The 14676-nt window shown below is 41.6% G+C and overlaps 1 long non-coding RNA gene across 3 annotated transcripts in view; it reads left to right on the top strand.

The window, feature by feature from the left end:
* Positions 1-14676, top strand: part of LOC116826897 (uncharacterized) — a 419533-nt gene that overhangs the window by 295233 nt on the left and 109624 nt on the right. The window contains exon 1 of one of the 3 annotated variants that reach the window (XR_004374169.2): positions 1404-1616. The exons of the other annotated variants lie outside the window; for them this stretch is intronic. This is a non-coding gene — a long non-coding RNA (uncharacterized LOC116826897). Of the gene's footprint in view, positions 1-1403; positions 1617-14676 lie in introns of those variants that run through there. 3 annotated transcript variants of the gene reach the window in all.

The raw sequence follows: 14676 nt of genomic DNA, 5'->3' as shown, positions 1-14676 counted from the left end.
ATTCTTTGGGGTATTCTTATGTGGCTTATCTGTGCTCACATGCCTAATATATTTTTTTTTTCAGTGCAAAGAATAGCCACTTGCAGAGAATGGAAGCCTTAGCCCGGCCCTGTGCCATCCCTTATTCAAGTTCTTTTATGCTCCTCTTTTTAAAGAAGCTGTCAAGTTCTTTTCTGAAGCTGACAGGAAAGGCCAAATCTGCAGTACAGGAAGAGAGGCAAAAAAGAAACTTTTTGTGTTGATGTTTTACTAAGTGAGCTAAGGAGAATTTTAGAATCATGTAATTTACTCTGGCGGCATTTACTGTACATAGCTATAGTGATGGTAATTTCTTTCATTGTTGAAGTGAAAAGATAACCATCAATCAGTTGTCAATTGGTCAATTGCAGAAGTGATGAAAAGAAACTGGTAGGAACAAGCACTTCTGTGGCTACCTAGACTATTTGGGGTTTTAAGGAAAATATGGGAACTGGAGTGTGTAAAAATGGAATGAGCCGGGCAGGTTAATAACATTAAAAGATTTAACAGAGAAGCAAATGTAACACAGATAATCAATTTAATTATAATTATTTTGGTGAGTTAAAGCATTTCAGGAACAGGTTAAAACGCAGTTAGTATTGAAGCATCTTGAAACCATGAATGCTGAAAACTAGGCAGGTTAGGGTAGACTGTTAAACTGACTTTTGAGTTGAAATAATTCTTTGTTCAGTGTCGGGATCCAGTCTGATCATTTATTTCAGATGTTACTATACGTGCAGTAATAATCCCAGTCAGAAGTAACATTTTTTTATAAAAGGGAATATAGCTCGTCTTGTAAAGCTCTGAGATAGTCATGAAATACATTACAACATTTAAATTGCAAAAGCTCTATGAGAAATATCATCAGGCCTAGTTCAGGGATCAGCTCTACTTTTAAATAAATAGGCAGGAAGATATTTTTAAAACTAGTTCCAGGGTGCTGGTATCCAAATGCTGCATGTTTCCTAGTTATTAAAATTATCTGAATGTCATCTATTCCTTTTTATTTCATTTTGTTAGGGTTTAGGCAAAAGGTTTCCTTTTAATTCATTCTGGTTTTTTTTTGTCAAAGTTGCAATAATATTCATTTTGGATGGTTTATGCTGTGGTGGAGATGTTTGTATTTGTTTTGTTTTTGCTGTGGTAGGTAATAAAAAGGATTACAGGCCCTCCAGAAGGATGAGATATCATCAGTTTGTAATCCAGCCCATGGTTTCCTAGATACCGTATTGTCTATTCTGTTCCGCTATGTGAAAAATGTTGAATATCAACAATGGGTTTCAGTGCTGTATTGTTGAGTTTTGTATGAACTAATCTAGCTTCACTTAAAAAAAAAAAAAACACACACACACACTACAGCTTTGGACAAAAGTCTATAGCCAGTGCATTCGTAACTCCCCATGCACAAGAGCTGACTGTGGCTCTGGGAAGACATTTTACTCATTTGGTTTCTTCTTTCTTATAGTCTTCTTGTCCTGCTCTCAGGTGTTTACCGCCTATTAGAATTTCACCTGTACGGGTACTGTGTTTGAGAAAGTCCCAGGACTTGTCAGCTGGTATAGGCCTCATAAAAGACAGCTCTGTTCAGGGTTTGAAAGGTAAGATTCTACCTAACTCCTCTGCTGCCTGGGATTATAAGATGCTAACTTTATTGGCCTAGTTCTGAAACTTTGCAGTGTATCACTTATTTGTAACTTTTGTAGAGGGCACGCTAGTGTAGCAAGTTTCAGCTTACCAGGAAAATGAATCATTCTTGGAGTGAGGGCTGCAGAGGTTAGGGGAGATGGATTTGAGTGAAATGTACCTTTCCTTATACAGTAATTGACTTGTAACTAAAAACTGAAGTGGATGCTGTGTGACTTGCACAATGAAGTGGTGCTGGCTCAGGTATTCTGCACATTTGTATGTTCCAAAAACTAGTGTAAGAGTGTGGGGAAAATGTTTGTATGACCTGAGGGCATATTTCCGGTACATTTATAGCTCAGATGATCATATCTGATTCTGACCTGCCTTGCCATAACTAATGGCTTGTTTTCCATTTTAGATTTTGATGCTGTGCTTTAAATATTTTGATGGATATTCTGCTGGGGGTGCTGTTTGCTTGAAATAAAGTGGGCAGGAAACAACTGGGAGTAAATAAGATACATAGTCTGAAGGACATTGTCCTTAGTCCAGCTCTTGAAGAAACCTTCATTTATCTGTTGCCAGTATTGTGTTCTCCCTATATTTTATTACATCGGCTTAACAATTAGAAGCAAATTGTACAATTAAGTATGTACATTAACTGCTGTGAATTACACTAGATGCACAATAGTGAAATATGTGCATATTGAATGTATGTGGATGTTGCATGTTTAAAATATTTTAAAATCTTTTCTGTGTACTTTATATTACTAGATTCCTACCTTTTTCATTAAAAGTTATATTGCACTTTGGTTATTTTCAGTGCTTAGGTTTGTAAATTGCTTTAATTGCATGGTAAAGTTATGGTTTTTAAGCATATACTTGATTATGACTAAGACAAGTGTGTTCTGTTGTAGAATGAGTGCGTTTTTATAGTTTCACAACTCTTAAATTATAACTTTGTCCCTTTTTATTATTAAAAAAAATGATATCTGCAACTATAGCTCAATCTCCAAAAACTCCTGACTCTTTCAGGCATTTCCTTTTCTTGTGAAAGATTTTCACAGAGGGTATATTACTTTACAAGATCCTATCCATGCCCTGCTACAGTCTGAATGTTTTTTCTATCCCTTTTTAACCTAGGAATTAGAAGAAAGTGCAGACGATGCTTGCTTAACCCTGCATTCAGTGCCAAGCAATGATGTGCTCCCTATGAAACCATTTCTGACCCTCTGCTTGCAGTGGTGAGCCTGAATTTTTCCCCTTCCTTGCCCATCATTGTCAGTCAATTATAGGATGGAACTGAACCAGAAAATCTGGTACAGTCTGGCAATTAGTACAAAGAGTTTCCAGTCTAGTGTGAAGACAGAGATGCAAGAGCCCCAGCAGCTAGAGAAATAGTTTTGATTGGCCATGGACATTGCCTTTTAGTGCTGCTTGGTTACTTCCTAAAGATACTGGCTCCTACCCTACAGGTCTTCCCCTTAAAGTACTACATTATGGGCCTACTTTTTATGTCTTTTTTTGTTTTGTTTTTTTCTTCTTTTTTTAGCTCCAGCTTCTCCCATTTTCAGACTGTCATTTTAACCCATCAAACAGACACATTTTGACTTGTACAACAAAGAACCAAGTTATCAACATTCACAGAAACTGACATTTTTAATTCAGGCTTCATTATGTCTTTGATTGATGACAGTGAGCTGCAAAGACATTTAAAAAAAAATTATTTTTTTTTCTTTTCAATCCAGCATTGGGATGTTTATCTTTCTTTTAGTGCTCATATTTCCCTTTCTATCTTTATTCCTTACTAATATATGATTAGCATTATCAAAACCATTAGCTATTATCCAGTGTGACTTTTGACCTTTGTTTTTACCTGTCTAGCATTTTTCAAAATAAATTACATGAAGAATTTTAACAAGATATTTTAAAGTTCTACAATGAAGTATGATTAATTAAGCTCCCTAGTACTTGTATGCATAAAAACCTTCACTGTGGACAAGTTGTGTAAAGATTTAATGAAAGATTAAATAAAAGACCATTATTTTTAATGTTTGATGCTGTAAAACAAAACTGACAAGAATTAAAATTTTAATACAAAATTGAAAATTAATACTTCTGTAATCCATATAATATATATTTTACAAGAGCAATCTTCATATGAAGTTATAGCATTTTCAAGGGTTGTCACTGAGTTTGTAAAAACTAGTTCCTATAAAGCATAAGAGAGAACATCCAGTATAACTGTAAATATAGGTTGAAGTCCGTGAGTAGTGCTGTGCTTATGAATTCCTGGAAAATAAAGTTTTCAAATTATTATATATGAGAATGTTGGTAACTTGACTGGATGTATGAAAAGTAAACAAGTATTTATGTCATTCTTAAAAGCAAAATTCAATCTGAAAATAATTTTAACTCCAAACTAGATAGCTGTACAGGCAGTGGCCAGAGTAACAGGAACACTGGGCATTCAGGCACAACTATATTAAGGTTTTTTGTGAGCGTTATTGTCCTTATATGAGTCAATAGTTTCTTTTTTGTGCTTGGATAGTTATGTATTTGGGATACTGATTTTTGTTCTAATCCAATAATTTTGTGAAGTTGTTAAAAAGTCAAATGTGCAATCTAATGTTTATATGCATCAATATATAATCTATACATAAGTATTTTACACTGTCTTTTTTCTTTTCTCTTTCTCTGTCTCTCTTTCCTTCTGTGTAGCAGTTATGTAAGAATTCTTGAAGGATGCTTCAGACACATAACAGCTGAATATTCCATTCAGGAGTTAGATACTGCTTTTGCTATAGCAGTGGAAAGAAGTCTAGTAGTAGGGGACTGTATGTGTGACGATAGCATTAACGTGTTGCCCACTTCAATCTGGTACTACTTGTTTCTGTATTTATCAGACATTCCTCCCTGCTGACTGATTGCTGTCATTCATTATCCTACTTCTGTTATGGAGAATCAGACTTTCCTTTAAGGCTGTCAGCACTGCTCTTGATGTCCATATAATAGGCCATTTTTCCTGAAAGTCTATATAAAGCAACAAATTAGTACGTTCTTTTTGCGATCTTAGGGTAGTCAGTATGCATATAGCATATGCAGAACTAAAGACATTCTGTACTTTGTTCTTGGGGATTGGTAGCACCGTATGGATTAAACTCAGAGCTGGTTGTCTGGAAACACCGACATTAGTAATAGATGGGCTGTTGGTGCTTATGGCAGGATTTCTACGTAGATCATTATTCATTGTATTATTAATAGCTACCATTTTGCTGGTTGTTTGTTTTGCATAGTAACAACAAAATGGTGGCGTAGGCTCAAGCTGAGAGAAAAGGGAAAATGATGGTGCATTGCGCCTTGTTAAAATAAATGATTTAATTTTATGTAAGGATCAGGCACAAGGCAAAGTGGAAGTTCTCCTTGTTCAAAGTTTAACACTCAGGCAATGGTGGCACCTGTCAAATACAAATTCCAAATACACTTCTGGTGATTGTTGTGTTTATTTTTCACTTTGTAGTAATTTTGTTTCTTTCAATTTGTAAGCATATTTGGTGTGGAACCAAGAATGCCCCATTTTAATTTTTTAGTCACTAAGCTATGTTATCATGGCAAACAGGTCAAATGCCCATATAAACATGTTTGAATATGAGCTTTAACTACAATTCATTGTTTCAGTGAGTCTAGCATTCCAACATAATGTTCCCAGCTGGTTAACTAACTGTGCCCTGCTTTCAGCACTTTGTTTTTGTGGAATAATGGTATATTTTATTCATGTGTTTTCCACTCTCCCTCCAAAAGCATCTCTCCACCCCCAATATAAGATTTTACTTTTAATTAAGCAATAATACTCTCAAGGCACTCTTCAGAGGTGGATAAATATTATTATCCCCATTTCTCACTTGGGGAAATTGAGGCACAGAGGTTAAGGGACTTGTCCAATGTTTCATTTCAATTTGGTGGCAGGGTTGGAATAGAATTTCAGGCCTCCTGACTGTCCTAGGCTTCTTAAAGCACCTCGCCATGACTTTAAGCTACCCAATGCATAATTGTTTGCTATATCTCAAGGCTATTTTAAAAACTGTATTGGAACCACCACTAACACCTACCTCCAATGGATGACCCTCAGTTATAAGAGACCATTTTAAACTATCTCAATCTCTTTTCACTTGCGGGATCCAATCTCACTGCTGTTGCATCCAATGCCAAAACTCCCATGGAGTTCAAGAGAGCAAGATCAGGCCCTGGTTCCTCACTCCTTCAGTCCAACTGGCTGATTTATCTGTCATTCTGTTGAAGAAGTTTGGTGTGAAGTATTGGCCACATTATCATTTCAGAAGATTAGGACATGGAGCAGGCAGACAGTCAACGAGAGACCAGATGGGGATATCTATGTGCCACAAATTAGCACATGGAAACAGTAGCACCAGAGACATCCTCCCCTATTTCTGGCTTCTCAGTTACTTTGATGTTTCTGTCAGGTTTCTTCTGCCTCCTGGATTAGGTCATGTCCTCTGGTCTTCTTTCTGCCTGTGCTCTGGGAAGGAGATCGAGGAGGCCAAGCCAGATATATCAGGTACTATCCCTCTGTTTTTTCATGAGGAACCTTAGAGTCAAAGAGAGGGGAAAAAACAGAGCTTCACAGCACAGCATGGGTAGCAGATTGGCCCTGAAGAGACAGCTGGGCCTGAAGAGACCAAGAAATGGGGAAGAGAGAGAAGGAAAGATCTTCCTCTCTGTGCCTGGACACCTGCACATAATGGCCCAAATCATATAAAGAGCAGAGAAATACCATAGTCTCTGAACTCAGTCCCCTAGGTTTCTCCAATCTAGCTGCACCAATCGAGAGAGTTTTACTTGTTTCTTTAAAGTGGGAGGATCTAAATCCGCCAGGGATAGTAATTTCCGTCCACAGACTGAGTTTTGCTTGTCCTTTGAGCAAATCTTAAGAGATTTCCAATTTTATGTATTGTTCTGTCTTCTTCAGGAATCTGGCAAGTTATCAAAGTGCCACATCTAATAATAGCAATTAAAAAGCCCCACCTCTGCTCTCATATCAGTTTAAATATTAGGTTCTAATAACCCCTCATTCAACTGTTATGTATATTTTCTGAATTTCTTTCTTAATCTTGCCGATTATCAAGATGTTTACTTTTTACTTTACCTTTTGTTCTATTTGATTCATTCACTGATTTCGCAACTCTGCCTGTGATATCACAGTCACTTCCAAAGTAATTTTGATGCGAACAAACACTGAATTGTGACCTCACTGAAGAAATGAGGGAAGAGAAGGAGAATGGGGGAAGCAAGTGGTTAGAGCAAGAGAATGGGAATCAAGGCTTCCAGTCTTGGCTCTGTTACTGATTTGTTGTGATGCTAGGAGAAAATCTGTGTACATAGTTGGGTTTCAAATTAACCCAACTAATATTAGTATAAACTCTGAGCTTTTTGAATGGCTGAAGAACAAATTATTATTATCATCAGAAAGAAGGAAGCTTTTATTTGTTGTATGATTTGAACAGTATTTATCTTGTCCTTTAATTTCTGAGGAAATAGAGACTGGTTCTGAGGTGCTTAGTGAGTGTCTCTGCTACTAATTTGTCACTCTCTTTGGATATGTCTACACCAACGGTCCCCAACGTGGTGCCCGCTAAATGCGCCCGCGTCCTGGCCGGTGGTCGAACATCTGCCGAAATGCTGCTGAAATTCGGTGGCATTTCGGCAGGGACACCTCTCGATGACACCAAAATGCTGCCGAAATTTGGTGGCATTTCGGCGGATGTGCTACCGCCGCCACGGTCCTTCATCTGACGCCTGCCAGACAAAGAGGTTGGGGACCGCTGGTCTACACTGCAGTTAAACATCCGTGGCTGGTCCATGTCAGCTGACTCACGCTCATGGGGTTTGGGCTGTGATGCTGCTTAATTGCAGTGTAGACGTTTGGGCTTGGGCTGGAGCCCAGACTCTGGGACTCTCATGGGGGAGCGTTGATTAATTATTTAATGGATATATATATATATGTTCCAGTTTGATGTAGATGACACCTAGAGACTAGGCGGTCTAAAGGTTTGGGAGATGGGTCTGTTAAGAGGCACTGGCCAGAGATCACAGAGGATTTCCAGTCTCGAGAAGAATGAGAAGTCAAGCTGTTGTCTAGGGCAAGTCTCACCAGATTTTCTGCTACTGGAAACATTCTCCTAGACCCACAGATATGCTCCCTTTCTCAATCCACCTGTCAGCTGCTGTTTCCCACCTCAGGAACAGGCAACTGAGCAGACTGTGGGAGAGCTTTTCAAAGAAACAAAGGGGAGTTAAGGCCCCAACTGACGCTTGACTTTCAGTCAAAGCTCAAATCAAAGGGCAGTGAAATGAAACCCAATAGGAGTTGAGCACCTCGCTCCCCTTTTTGTCTTTGGAAATCTCTCCCCATGGTCTTGAGGGTGGGTGAGGAAGCCCACTGGGTGTTAGTGGGAAGTGACAACCAACAAGGAGGAAAATGGTTGGGTTAAAGTGTTTTATAGTCAGTGGTGAAAGTAACTTAAAAGACTTAACAGTACACCGGAGTCCTGAAGGGGGGCATGGCCTCAACTGGAAAAGGCATGGCCTCAAGTGGAAGAAGTGGGACCTTTCAAGATTTAAAGGCCCTGGGGCTCCGGCTGTGGCCTTTAAATCACCATGGTGCTACCAGCTGCAGAGGTGGCTGGGAGTCCTGGGGCTCAGGGGCAAATTAAAGAGCCTGGGGCTCTGGCTGCTGCAGAGTGCTGGACCCTTTAAATCACTGCAGGAGCCCTGCTGCCACTACCCCAGGGTGGCAGGGCTCGGGCAGGGATTTAAAGGGCCCGGTACTTCAGCCACTGCGGGAAGCCCTGGACCCTTTAAATCCCTGCCAGAGCCCGACTGCTGGGTCCCCGGGTCTCCGGCAGCTGGGCTCGGGCAGGAATTTAAAGGGCATGGTGCTCCTGCCACTGCAGGGAGCCCCGGGCCCTTTAAAGCACCGCTGGAGCTCCAGCAGAGGGGCTCAGGAAGTGCTTTAAAGGGCCTGGGGCTCCCCAGAGCTCCGGGCCCTTTAAATTCCCACCTGAGCCCAGCTGCTGGAGCCCTGGGCCCTTTAAATCACCACTGGAGAAGCAACTCTAGTTCAGTACACCGTACCAGCCCATACCGGCTTACTTTCACCTCTGTTTATAGTGTCTTGTGAGATGATAGAGCAGACGATCGGGTCAGGTTTCTGGTAAGGGAGAAGGGAAGGGATCAGAACTAAGGTGAAAGTTATGATGTTTTGCGGGGGGACTAAGATTCTAGAGCTAACAAATCAACCATTTCCATTTCCTTCCTTAGTAGCACACTCAACATTTCTCTTGCCTGCTGCAGACTCCTTCGTTAGCAGCAATGCACCAAGTAATATAATCACCATTTGTTTTTGCCCCTCTAATTATCCATTCAGCTTGCTGCTATGGATTTCTGCTCTTCCTGGTTGTTTGTATTGTTTCATTTTTCAGTATAGTCTCCCTACTGTATACTGTTCTTTCCTATCAGCCAGCCCATTCAGAAGACATCCTCCCATGCTAGTCTCTGAAGTTTGGAGAGAGTTAAAGAGGCCAGTTGAGCCTTGTTGACTTGTGTTGTGTTGTTTCTGACTGGGGGAAAGCAAAAACAACCCTTCTGGAATTATTTAGGGGAAATATAGTTACTTGATACCTGATCTGTTCCTTTTCACAGCTAGAACTGTGCAAAGCTTTGTTAAGAAACTAAGAACTACAGGAAGTACTGCTGGTCCCAGGATCTTTTTCATTTGGCTGATTATGAAATTAAGACTACCTAAGAGATTCAGATCCGGTTCTGATTCCTCCTGCTCATCTTTCATGTGCAGAGTTCAGATTAGGAGTTTTGATTGGGGATCATCTCGGGGTGAACATCCATAAAACTTTTCCTAGTGCTACCCACTTCTGAGTGTACAACACTCAAATCAGGAACCTCTGGGAAGCACTGACCACTGAGATCACACACATGCCCCATAGCAGAATTGAATGTTGGGTGTGAGGTTATGAAAGAAGCATCAGCCCTAACCCCATCTTTGAGCTGCTGCAGGTATTCTGCTACTTCTTTTATGCCTGTGTTGTCCACATTAGCATCATTTTTCCTTGCACAGGAGGACTGGTTGAAATTTTCCAGATGAAAATTTTTTTAATTCAAAATTACCTTTTTTTAAAAAACAAAGTTATTCACAGAAAATTGTTGACATTTCAGAAATCTTTTCTTTTTAGTGGGAAAAATCCTGCTTTTTTTAAAAAAATAACCACCTAAAACATTTATAGAAAACACTGATCCCTGTACCTGCTGCTGGGAAGAGGTCACTGAGGCCTGGTCTACACTAGGGGGGAGGATCGATCTAAGATACGCAACTTCAGCTACGAGAGTAGCGTAGCTGAAGTCGATGTATCTTAGATCAACTTAGATTGACTTACTTCACGTCCTTGTGGTGCAGGATCAACAGCCGCTGCTCCCCTGTCAACTCCGCTTCCGCCTCTCGCCCTGGTGGGGTTCCGGAGCCGATGGGGAGCATGTTCGGGGATTGATGTATCGTGTCAACACGAGACGCGATACATCAATCCCTGATAGATCGATCGCTACCCGCTGATCCAGGTAGACATACGCTTACTAACAAGATGCACTGTCTGTGCTCAGTTCACTGCTCATGTGAGGAAAAACTGAGAGCCTTAGCTCTGTGTCCTCCAAATGGAGAAGATTTTGAAGGCCTCACTGTTTGATGCATGGTGTCCATTTGAGACAATACTTGGGGCTTTGCAACTCTCCAGCATAAAGGAAAGTTGAGGGCTGGAATCAAAAGAAGTTTGGGTCTGAATGTGTTTTAAAAGCCCAGGCATAAGGACTCAGATCTACCTATCCTCTCTTTGTTAAAGGGGAGGCAGGATAAAATGGAGGAGATACTGTGGTCCTCCTGGTTCCCACCTCGGATCCACAAAAAGTCTTGGAGGCTCAGGTTCAGAAGAAGAGTTTCTGCATGTGGGCACTGCCTCAGTGCTGCCCACCTTGGGTTTGATGGCATTTATTGTCAGAGTCTGCCTCCTGAGCATACCCACTCTCTTCTTATCCAAACGAGGAATAGATTAGGCATTGGAGGAGTAAATCAGGTATTGGAATCAATTTCTGTCTCTCTTCCGCTACTACTGTACTGCTTCTGCCTTCTAATCTCTTTAACTCTGTCACGTCTGTAAGCTTTGCACCTCTCCTTATGTTCACACTGGGCAAGGCCGGCTCTACGCATCAACATTCCAAGCATGTGCTTGGGGCGGCACTTCTCAAGGGGCGGCACTCCTTTTTTTTTTTTTTGCTTTGGCGACAGCACTCCGGCTTTTTTTTTTTTCTTGGGGTGGCAAAAAACCTGGACCCAGCCCTAACATTGGGGAGTCGGGCGTAGCTGATGACAGGGAGTGAGGGATCAGGATTAAATACTCCAAAACACAGCTTTCTATCCCTAAGTGAAGGTGTTGAACAATTCTTCAGTCCCTGGTCTCCCCTTCTCTTCTCCATTAAATTTATTCCCAAACTGGAAATCCAGGATTTACCTTTACTGAGGGGGAAATACGTCCTGCAAGCATTCCTGAGTACCCTTTAAAGAAAGCTTTAGTTTGACTGTTTTCTGGATGAGTGTCAGCATTGTGTGTTATGTTCAGGAGAGGAAAGGATCAAGCAGTGATGCTTACACTGTAAGAAACTGGGCACATAAAAAGGAGAGCAAGCACACCACACAATTGTTATGAAAGATCTGCTTTTTAAAATAAATAGATTAAGTTTCTCCCTGGTTTAATGCCATAGATTAGATGTGAATTTGTCCCAAAATGTGCTAAACTAGTAGTTCTGTGCATATCAGTCATCTGAGGTTGCTCAGCATAATGTGGTATATAGATCCCTCATAAACTGGGTTTACAAAAAATAATTTATGGAAGATTGACAGGTATTAGCTTGTGTATTGAGAGGAAAAGGAGCATGAAAGAATTTATGGTGGAGGGGATGAGCACCCCTTGAAGTCTGATATGAGTTTGAATGTAGCACATTGTACATATCTCCCATGGAATTGAAATTTTTGAAAAAAGGCTCTTGACCATGCTGGCTTCATATTGGGCTTTTCCTGTGTAACTAGAAGATCTTAGGTTAGATCCTCTGTTATGTTCTGGCCACTTTGTGGGATAAGCTGTACATCGAGACATCTTACCCAGCCTAGGGAGGATCAGCCCAGTCTCAGAGTGATCTTCCAGTGCAGTAGAGCCAAATGGACTTGTAAACACGTAACTCACCAACCAGAACACCCCCTGCTGGCTGGGCTGGGAGTGGCAGCTCTCCTCCTTTTGTGTCCTCTGTCGACAGTCACTTTGGCCTTGTGGTGGCCTGCCTCTTCCTGAGAGTTGGCCGTTCGGCCAGATCACTTTGAATCCTACCCCTGCTGGGAAACCCAAGTTCAGCATGCCACTAATCTGCCAATGTCACCCCAGAGATTCAATCCAACTTCAGGCTTTGGGGCCTGCCAGCCCTTGGAACTGGAGTCTTCATGCCCTCTTTTCCGTGGGCCAGTAGGGAAAACCAGTCCCACCCTGGGTTCCAGCCTTGGTACTTTGGGTTCCAGGCCAGGGACCCTGTATAAAACAGATAAGTTGTGTTCATTCAGACCCTCTGCTGTATCACTGGGATACTTCTTACTGTGGCCTGCAGATAGGTCTTTCTTGCAGTCTCTTCACTGGCTGACTCTTCTGCAGGAGCCAAAAGAACAGGGAGCCAAACTAATTGAGGACCCAAAAGAAACACAAAGATCCTGTGCCAGGGCTACCTGCCCTAAGAAGGCTCTGACACTTAGGAATGTCTAGTTAGGTTCTAGCCCCAGCTAATCCTTCCTTCCTGGCAGCTTCTGGATAGTCTCTAATTAAGCTCTGGCCCCAGCCACGCCTTCCTTCCCGGAGCTAACTCAAAATGTCTACTCCTTCTCCCAGTCAGCCACCACTGAACTGAGCTTTTCTTCTTTGTCTCCTCCCTTCAGGCTTGACACCTACTGCAGGTGTAGTGAGATGTGGTTGATTGCTCTCCTTAACTCCTTCAGGCCCCACATGGGGTCGGTACATCCCATCACAGGGCACTTATTCCATATGCTATCCCAACTGCTGCCCTAGAAAAGAAAAGGATGTGTTCGGGTCATCTCTATGCTATGTCAATCCTGTATTTTCAACCCCTCTTGTGAAGGTAATCACATGGCATAGGTTAGAACAGTTTTAACACGACACAAGAGAGCTGTGTACTACACTGTGCCGCACTGGGATCAGTGAAGAGCTTTAAAGTTACTCCCCAATCACTTCCCTTACCTGTGTTTTCTGCAAATCTCACTCAGCGGTCTGGCCTTAAGCTTTAGGCTGCATTTATATTCATGGTACTGTTTGTCACAGTCCTTAACATGAAAGCTCTGTCTGGTCTCTACCCTGAAAACTCCTTGATGTTGGGTGCAGCTGTTGAAGTGGGGGTCCTGTACCAGCCCCCATTCAGCTCTTTTCCCTTGACCAGAAACTGGTTCCTGCTTTATCATCTCCTGCTCCACTGCTGTGACCCTTGGGGCACCTTCTAAGCCAAACTGGCTCCTGCTACCTGACTGCTTCAGCTCCCACTTGCTTCACTAGTACAGAAAGAAGTCCTGAACAAACAGCTGCTCATGCAAACCCTTGCTCCATCATTAACTCCTTGCTCTGTACCTGAGACAGAGACTTGTCTGCAGCTGGGTCCTATTCCCTCTATCCTCTGGCTCAACTTCCTGGTTGGGAAATGTATTATATTACCCATAAAATAAATTCAACAAAACATGAAATAGTTTTGGTTTTGGGCCCCTTCCTCGTTATTTTTTTGTCGGTTTTCATTGCAGAATTGAACCCCCAAAAGCAATTTATTTAGTTTTCAGAAACCATTTACAACATACTCCCATCAAAAAAATGAAGAAAATTTCCTTTTTGTTGAATGAAAAATGTGAAGTCCTAAGGCACTGTAATAGTCTTGCCATGGAATCACAGAGGAGTCCCCTGGAGCTCTCCAGTCTATCTTTCCACCTAGTCAAACTGGACTTAGTGATAAATGGTCGCTTACACCAAAGATCACAAATATTCAAGTTGCTCCCAGTGCCAAGAGACCAGTCACTTACCCCATGTCAATTTGTACCTCAGCTCTCACATCAAAGACAAAGCTTGTAGCCAATCGCATAGTAAACTAACTAAGGGTTTATTAACTACAAAAAAGAATTGAAAGAGTTATTTACAGGTTAAAACAGGCAACATATACACATGTATGAGTTACAGTCTCTGGTTCGAAAAGGTGGCAGAGTTGTGATCTGTCAGCACTGAATGTCTTTTAGGACTAACCCAGGTTGACCTTGAAGATCTCTGCTTTTCTTTCCTAGCTCCAGCCCTCTGAGAGTCCAAGTAGCAAAGAGATGAAGAATTTTTATGTCCGCTATCTCTATTTCGTTCTTCCAGAATGCAAGTTGATGGAATGAGCTTCCTTGCACATAGCACCTTTACAGGTGTGAGATGGCCGTTAGCCCAGTTTTCGTATTGTGATGCATCACAATGACCCACTCAGTTTCGTTAGTCCTTCTTGATTGGCAGGGAACCACTGCCTGAGTTCAAAGTAGGCATTTTTACAGGTATAAAGCAAAACTTACATATTATCTTAGGGCACGGGATGCAGATATAACAAGTAAGATTAATGCATGCAGCAACCTACAAGCATTTTATAGAGTCTAAATACATCTTTACAAGTCTAGCACCTATCTTCAGTGATACTAACATACAGGTGAGCTGGCCTGATTTCCAGCTATAAATTTTTCAGTGCTCAGCTGACACCTACAGCCTTGGCACGAGCTGGCACCTTGTCCACCAGTGTCACAATTCACCACTGTCAGAGGTCAGTATCTGTCTAATGGTCTTGTGTGGTAGGGCAACATCTACATGCCTATGTAAAATAATCATTCCTCAAAATGATTATACT

The sequence above is a fragment of the Chelonoidis abingdonii genome, chromosome 8 (genome assembly GCF_003597395.2).
Source record: "Chelonoidis abingdonii isolate Lonesome George chromosome 8, CheloAbing_2.0, whole genome shotgun sequence".
In the NCBI taxonomy this organism is placed as follows: Eukaryota; Metazoa; Chordata; order Testudines; family Testudinidae; genus Chelonoidis; species Chelonoidis abingdonii.
This window is presented reverse-complemented; position numbering and strand designations above follow the sequence as displayed.